We start from the raw sequence: 8,973 nt of genomic DNA, 5'->3' as shown, positions 1-8,973 counted from the left end.
CATTCAAGTGAGGCACACAGCAAGAGAATACGTGCAGGTTGGGGCTTCCAGAATGTCAAGGGGTAGGGGTTTATCTCTTGTTAGGTGGCCCATAAAGCAATATCAATAATTTAGATTGGTTTCTGTATTTTGTTTTCTTTTATGGTCTGTTTCGTCTAAATGATGGGTCAGCTTGACCCACAAAGCTTGGACACATCTGAACTTTCCCAGGCTTATTTTAGTTCTGAGTCTGTGTATCTGAAAACTTACTTTTTACTTCTATAGTTGAGGGCCTTGGACTTGTACAATTCCCTTTCTTGGAGGGGGTCTTTCACGTTCATAGTTTCCATGATCAATGCTTCCTGCAATTCACATTAATAATCGCAGGTAGCTGCATTCTTCATCTACTCACAAGCCAAGTGATCCACCTCTAAGAGTCTTATCAGTATCTGGGGTGTGAACGGACTCCTATGGGTGCTAACACTGGCACAAGCTCCCCCGCCCGCCCCTGCTGCACTGGAAGAGAGGGGCCAACTGCCAGGCGGCTCCACCTCAGGCCGGCCAGCGGGAAATTAAAGGATACATGTGAAAAGAAAAAAAAAGACAGGGTCGGGAACAGAAAGGCTGGACACACGGGACATGGGACGCAGCGAACCCAGCACCCGGTGGTGGCCAGCCAATGGGCGGGCAAGTCGGGTGCTTGGGCCGGGACCCCACGGGCACCCAGAGTGGGCCAGCGATATGGCCCCCCGACCGCTGCCTCTGGAAGCACCGGCGGCCGGAGGGGGCCCGCTGAGTCTCAGGGAGCACCAGGTGGAGGGAGAAAACGGGAAGCCCTCCTGTGGATGGCCGACGGGCAGTAGGGCGACCCCTTTCACGGGGTCTTTAAACTTCTGCTCTGGAACAGGACAGCTAGTTACCCAGACAGGAGCGGGACTGACAGGCGAGGCCCAAAAGGCTGGGCAGGCTGCGAGAGCCCACCCGTGGCACAGGGACCCCCTGCACGCGACAGAGACACCCCGGCACCTTCAGAGCGGGAGAGCTGTGGTAGAGGGGTGGCAGGTGCCTTGAGGAGAGTGAGCGGGTCCCTGCCACCTCGTACCGCCCCCCCCCCCCTCAGTGCACACGAGATGAGATCACGGAGCAGGTCCAGAAAGAGGCACAATGACCTCAGTACGCAGAGGGCCTTGGCTGGCCAGCGGGCAAGGGAGGTGCTGCAGTGGAGGGCAAGGCAGAAGCAGCAGTGGTGGAGGCAGAGGCAAGGACATAGGCAGAAGAGCAAGGGAGAGAGAGAGAATGGAGGAGGTCCCTCGAAGGACCAGACCTGACACCCTCCCCACACCGCTCCTTAACGACCCCCGCCTTTCCCGAAACGCTCACTTGGCTGGCAGCCAAGGCACACGCCACGAATGCAACGGGGACCGGGGATGCGCCTCCCAGTGGGAGGAGGGACTCACACAGGCCAAAGAAAGGACCAGACACCCCCTTGGCCTTCTCCCTTAATGAAACTTCCACCGGTTCACCTACAGAAAACTTGTTATGATTTTTACTTCTTCTAGATAGTCAAATTCGACCTTCTGGAGCTGGGCCCTACAACAAAATTATTAATCAAGAAAGTGCCCACAGGCTTTTTCATTGGACAATCTTATGAAGAGGTTTTTCTCAGTTAAGATTTCTTCTTCCAAGTTATCTCTAGTTTTATATCACATTGATAAAAAACCTTCTTATATAGTTTGTAGGTGAGAGTTTGTGGGTGTATATCTTATCTCTAAGCTTATGTATTGAAGTGATATCATTAAAAATTTTACAAAAGAATGGCTAATAATAACCTGTGTGTGTGTGTTTCTTTAATCCCGCAGGCTTTCGCCCGATTCTCGGTACCATCTCAGTGTGGGCATTGGGCACCGAAAGTGTATGTCAGTGAAATTATGTGTGTATATGTGTTTCGGCATACCCACAGATATTATATGCATCATAATAGGGTATTAAAGAGGACAATGTCTTAATCTAAAGAAATGCTTTAGATTGTAGCACACACCAGCGAGAAAACATTCCTTTTTCGGCACGGGGTAGCAATTGGGCTTGTAACAATACATTATGAAATATACTAGGAAGAGTGAAATAGCTCAATAGTAAAGATATTTGTTGCCAAGGCAGTTAACCTTGGTTTGGTCCTTGGGACATACACAATGGAAGGAGGAAATGAATGCCATAAATTGTACTCCGTCATCCACATGTGTGCAATCACATGCAGAAACAAGCAAATACTCAACTAAAAGAATCAGAAAATTAGAATTCTATAAATATAGGACTTAAAATATATGCATCAATTAAAGTAAGGAAATAGGTTGACATGAGATATGGTAAGAATACTGTAAAGCTGATACATACCCAGACTTAAAGTATCCCTATACATATGTGTGTTCTGTTTCTCCCACCTCTGGAGCAAGAAAAAAATTACATACATGGAATTTCTGCTTAGTATTACAGAGCAACAGAACATAATATTGAGAATTTAAAAAAGAATACATATATAGTTCATATGAAGGCAACTTGGTCTTGCAGAGATAAGCTAAACAACTCCTGGATACTATAAGTTCAGACTCATGAACATGTATTACTCAGATTGGTGAATGAAAAACTAAAATATGGGGCATGTAGATTCCAGAGACTTTTCCACAGTGGAATTGTGTAACCAGGGTGACCAGACAATAGCACTTGCATTTGTATCACTTAGAATTATAGGGACCTTTCTTTGCACGGTGGAGGAATAGGCACCTACACTGAAATGTACTATATGTCACTAGAGAAATAAAACAAAATGTTCACCTTTGTAACCAAATCAGGAGTACTACTAGGAGATTCCAGGTTTCTTAGTCACATCGTGAAATAGAATCAAGTGACCTTGTTCCAATATAATATTCTTCATTCTTTCTGAGATATGAGGTAGAGGATGAAAGAAAATACCCCAACAACCTGGGTTTAGGGTAATATATTAGTTAAAAATCTCAAGTGTATGAGTCCAAGGGGATCCGACATCCATCAGGAGTCCTGGAATACTTCCACTGGACTCTCCACAGTGGTTGCCTGTGTAGGATTTGGTTGCTGAATCAGCACTCATTTTTCAAATGTAGATGACATCAAAATATAGACAAGAGGGATCATCCTCACATTCATTTACAAAGCACCCCCACAAGTTTTCTATTGTCTTACTTGGAAAGGATAAATTTAAAACAATATTATTATACTCAAGGGAAAAGCATGTGTCAAAGAAACAAAAAAAAACAATTAAAGGCAAAAGTCTATGTTTTTCAAAAGAGTGACTATAAGGAAAAGAAGTGCACTTTAAGCAGCCATTGTTCTCTTCTTCAAATTTATGGAGCATGGATGTTATAAAATGAATGATAAGATAGAATAACAATGTAGGGTGAGAAGCTAATTGAGAGAGAAGAAATGAAAATCAAAGCAGCTCAGAGCATCAAAGAAGCCTGTGGTAAAACCAAATCTGCAGCAACACAATTGTAAGCAATACCCATTATGGAAAAGTAAAAGACAATTCAAAAGGCACATTAATGTATATGATGGACACTTGTGTCAACTTGGATTTAGATGCCTCTAAATCTGGTGCGCTTTGTCTCCTATCAAGAAGGCAAAATGTCCCCCTTCAGAAATTTTGAAGTAGATTGAATAATTTTACCCTCTTTTTCCTAGTTAAAAAAAAAATAAGGCCAGAAAATAATTTAAATTGTAAACGTGTGTATGTGGGGGGTGTGTCTTTATTAAATTATGTGTGAGTATTTGCATGTCTAGGGTTGCCTGTGGAGGCTAGAAAAGGAAGAGTATTAGGTCGCTGAAACTGAAATTACCAGTGATTATGAGTCATCTTGTTCTTTGAATCTGACATGGGTCTTCTTCATAAGTAGTACATGTTCTTTACTTCTCCGTCATCTCTCCAGTCTCCTGTAAAAATAAGTTTAAAAAAAGAGATTTCTGTTGCCTAAAGACAAGGAGGCTGAATGAATATAATGATTCTGAGGTTATTTTTAAAGATGAAATTCATTATGGTAGACAATGGGCATAATATATCTAAAACTAAAAAAAGATAAAGTGCAAACAATAAGGAACAGTGTGCTGTATGAGAGATGTTGCAGGGTAGAAAAATGACATAAAACTTTCTAAAGAGGCTTGAGTCTGCTTATAAGGTCGCAGTACTTTGTGTGTACATGTTTGTGTGGGGGTACATATGTCTGCAGGTGCATGTCCACAGGTGTGAATAAGGAGGTCAAAGGTCAATACTGGGTATCATTCTCAGTCACTCTCTACTGTATTGATTTTGTGATGTGGTCTCAAGCTCACCATGGAATTACCAATTTAGGTAGACTGGGGCTCTGTGAAGCCACAGGGTTTCTTTGTTCTCCATTTCACAGGCACCAGGATGATTAGCTTGGAACACAGTCCCATGACTTTTTACATGTTCTCTGGAGACTGCACTTAGATCCTCATGCATGTATCAGAAATAATTTAGCAGAGGTGCTACCTCTGTCTGGCAGTGGCCATGTAGCTGCTGCAAGAAATAGCATATGAGTGCTTCAGTGACAGGATTCTACTGTGGCAAGTGCATTTAAACCACTTCTCAAATTTCACAAGGGAAATTTTGTGGCCTTTATATTTAGTACCAAGTTTACATGCCCTACAAGCTCTCCTTTTCTTCATTGTACTGCATATAGTCATTATCAAAATTGTATCACTTCATCAGTCATTGACAAGGCCATCTGGAGTCACACAGGCTAAGTCACTGTGGATGATTCTACATTTTTCTCAAAACTCTTTCAAGGGATAAAATGTTCTTCACCTCTTTTTGTATCTATCAATCCTCCAGATGTTACCATAAATCCTGGGAATTTGAGACTTATAATCATATTTTTAGAGAAGTACCCAGTCACACTGAGCAAGTCTGTGTCAGCTGTGGAGAGAGGTAGGTCCTGCTTACATAACTGTTTTTAAGAAGCTATATCTGATCAGTAGAGACATGGAAAATGCAGAGATTATGTTGGATTGATGGGGACTTGAAAATGGCTCTTAGAATGATTACATCTTACAAAGATCTATATATTAGAAAGATGTCTAGAAGATCTGCTTTGTAAAATGAACTTGTCTGTCTGCAATTAAAAGGGAATTATGATAGGAGATAATAAGTAGGTATAGTTTACCAACAAATGTTTAATTCGGCCTCTCACCATGCATAACTATGTAACCATGTTTGCTACCAGACCAGTATGTCTTCCTGTTTACAGGACAAGCCTGGCCAGACATCTTTTTGTCTTGCTGAAATTGTGATTTTTAATGCAGAACAAGTTTAGGTGGTGACTGATCCAAGGAATGGGAGAAGGAGGAAGGGGAACTATTGGGGGATTTGTGTAAAGATAGAGCTTCTGAAATGTGGATATTATGATTTCTTTTAATAATGTAAGCAATGATATCACCGCTTGTGTAAGCACAATTGTCATTGTATAAATATAGAAGGCTCAAGTTATTTGTGGCAACATGCCTGAAAATCAAAAGGTGGTCAGTGTCTTCACTTTTGTTAACTCCCCTTCTCCATCTCAGGACCTAAACATTATAGCTAGAACTGGCATTGGCATATTCTTGGTTCCTAACTTTTAATTTTTTAAAAATTTTTATTAGATATATCTCTTTACTTCCATTTCAAACATTATTCCCCTTCCCAATTTCCTGTATATAAGCCCCAATTCCCTCCCATCCCCCTCCCACATACAGGTATTCCCCCTATACATCCACTTTATTCCCCCCCATATACCCCTGTACTGGTGGTCCAACCTTGGCAAGGCCAGGGGCTTCCCCTTCCCCTGGTGCCCCAACAAGTCTGTCCTCTGCTATATATGCGGTAGGAGCCCTGGATTATTCCATGTATAGTCTTTCAGTACTGGTTTAGGCCCTGGAAGCTCTGTTTGACTGGCATTGTTGTTTTGATGGGGTTGCATGCTCCTTCAACTCTTTCAATATTTCATCTAATTCCCTCCAAGGGTCTTTTTCTCAGATCAGTGGTTTGCTGCTAGCATTGACTTCTGTATTGGACATGCTCTGGATGTGTCTCTCAGGAGAGATCTATATCTGGCTCCTTTCAAGATGCATTTTATAACTTCATCAATCTTATCTAGTATACATATATATACACATACATATACATATATATACACACGTATACACATATATACATACACACATATACATACATTTATATATATATATATCCCCTTTTAAGAAGGAATGGGAGCATCTGAATTTTGGTCATCCTTCTTCTTGAGCTTCCTGTGGTCTGTGGATTGCATCCTGGGTAATTCGAGCTTTTGGGATAATATCCACTTATCAATGAGTGCATACCAAGTGTGTTTTCCTGTGATTGAGTAACCTCACTCAGGATGATATTTTCTAGTTCATTCCATTTGCCTATGAATTTCATGAAGTCATTGTTTTTGATAGCTGAGTAGTACTCCACTGTGTAGATGTACCACTTTTTTGAATCCATTCCTCTGTTGAAGGGCATATGGATTCATTCCAGCTTCTGGTTATTATAAATAAGGCTGATATGAACATAGTGGAGCATGTGTCTTTGTTGTATGTTGGAGCATCTTTTGGGTATATGCCCAAGAGAGGTATGGCTGGGTTCTCAGGTAGTGCAATCTCCAATTTTCTGAGGAAACTCCAGACTGATTTCTAAAGTGGTTGTACCAGTTTGCAATCCCAACAACAATGGAAGAGTGTTCCTCCTTCTCACATCCTCCCCAGCATCTGCTGTCAACTGAGTTTTTTATTTTAGCTTTTCTGAATGGTGTGAGGTAAAATTTCAGGGTTGTTTTGATTTGCATTTCCCTGATGACTCAGGATATTGAACATTTTTTTAGCTGTTTTTTGGCCATTCAATAATCCTCAGCTGAGAATGATTTGTTTAGCTCTGTACCCATTTTTAATAGGGTTATTTCACTCTCTGGATTCTAACTTCTTGAGTTCTTTGTATGTTTTAGATATTAGCCCTGTATCTGATGTAGGATTGGTAAAGATCTTTTCCCTATCTGTTGGTTGCCATTTCATCCTATTTACAGTGTCTTTTCCTTTATGAAAGCTTTGCAGCTTTATGAGGTCCCATTTGTCGATTCTTGATTCTTGATTCTTGAGCATGAGCCATTGGCGTTTTGTTCAGGAAATTTTGCCCAGTGCTCATGTGTTCGAGACACTTCCTCATTTTTTCTTCTCTTAGTGTGAGTGTATCTGGTTTGATGTGGAGGGCCTTTATCCACTTGGACTTAAGCTTTGTACATGGTAATAAGAATGGATCAATTTGCATTCTTCTATATGCTGACCTCCAATTGTACCAGCACCATTTGTTGAAAATGTTATCTTTCTGCCATTGGATGGTTTTAGCTCCTTTGTCAAAGATCAAGTGATTATAGGTGTGTGGGTTTATTTCTGGGTCTTCAATTCTAATCCACTGATCTATCTGTCTCTGTACCAATCCCATACAGTTTTTATGACGATTCCTCGGTAATACTGCTTGAAGTCAGGGATGGTGATTCTCACAGAAGTTCTTTTAATGTTGAGTATAGTTTTCGCTATCCTGGGTTTTGCAAATTGCTCTTTTTATCTCTATAAAGAATTGAGTAGGGATATTGATGGAGATTGTGTTGAATCTATAGATTGCTTTTGGCAAAATGGCCATCTTTATTATATTAATCCTGCCAATCCATGAGCATGGAAGACCTTTCCATCTTCTCAGTTCTTCCTCAATTTTTTTCTTAAGAGACTTGAAGTTCTTGTCATGCAGGTCTTTCGTTTGCTTGGTTAAAGTCACACCAAGATATTTTATATTACTTGGGAATATTGTGAAGGGTGTCATTTCCTTAATTTTTTTCTCAGCCTGTTATCCTTTGAGTAGAGGAAGGCTACTGAATTGTTTGAATTAATTTTATACCCCGGCACTTTGCTGAAGTTGTTTATCAAGTTAAGTAGTTCTCTGGTGGAACTTTTGGGGTCACTTAAGTATACTATTATATCATCTGCAAATAGTGATAATTTGATTTCTTCCTTTCAAATTTGTATCCCCTTGAACTCTTTTCACTGTCTGATTGCTCTGGCTATGACTTCGACTATTAGATTGAATAAGTAGGGAGAGAGTGGGCAGTCTTGTTTAGTTCCTGATTTTAGTTGGGTTCCTTCAATTTTCTCTCCATTTAGTTTGATGTTAGCTAGTGGTTTGCTGTATATTGCTTTTACTATGTACAGATATGGGCCTTGAAATTCTGATTTTTCCTGGACTTTTATCATGAAGGGGTGTTGAACTTTGTCAAATGCTTTTTCAGCATCTAATCAAATGACCATGTCATTCTTATCTTTGGGTTAGTTTATATAGTGGAATACATTGATGGATTTTCGTATATTAAACAATCCCTGCATCCCTGGAATGAAGCCTACTTGATTATGATGTATGATCATTTCGATGTGTTCTTGGATTCCGTTTGTAAGATATTCATGAGTATTTTTGCATCAATAATCATAAGGGAAATTGGTCTGAACTTCTTTCTCTTGGTTGGGTCTTTGTGTGGTTTCAGTATAAGATTAATTGTATAATCTTATTATATAATTATTAATTCATAGAAGGAATTTAGTTGTGTTCCATCTGTTTCAATTCTGTAGAATAGTTTGAACAGTATTAGTATGCGGTCTTCTGTGAAGCTCTGGTAGAATTCAGACCTGAATCCATCTGGACCTGAGCTCTTTGTGGTTGGGAGACTCTTAATAACAATAACTGCTTCTATTTCTTTAGGAGTTATGGGGGTGTTTCGATGGTTTATTTGTTCCTGATTTAGCTTTGGTACCTGGTATCTGTCTAGAAAATTGTCCATTTCCTCCAGAATTTCCAGTTTTGTTGGATATAGGCTTTTGTAGTAGGATGTAATTTTTTTTAATTTCTTCAGATGC

The 8,973-nt window shown here is 40.3% G+C and overlaps 1 pseudogene; it reads right to left on the bottom strand.

The window, feature by feature from the left end:
- Positions 1-273: 273 nt before the first annotated feature.
- Positions 274-418, bottom strand: LOC147995915 (5.8S ribosomal RNA; annotated as a pseudogene).
- Positions 419-8,973: the final 8,555 nt, after the last annotated feature.

Source organism: Rattus norvegicus, chromosome 2 (genome assembly GCF_021556685.1).
Source record: "Rattus norvegicus strain SHRSP/BbbUtx chromosome 2, alternate assembly SHRSP_T2T, whole genome shotgun sequence".
In the NCBI taxonomy this organism is placed as follows: Eukaryota; Metazoa; Chordata; class Mammalia; order Rodentia; family Muridae; genus Rattus; species Rattus norvegicus.
The sequence above is the reverse complement of the archived record's forward strand: the minus strand, read 5'-3'. Positions and strand labels throughout refer to the sequence as shown.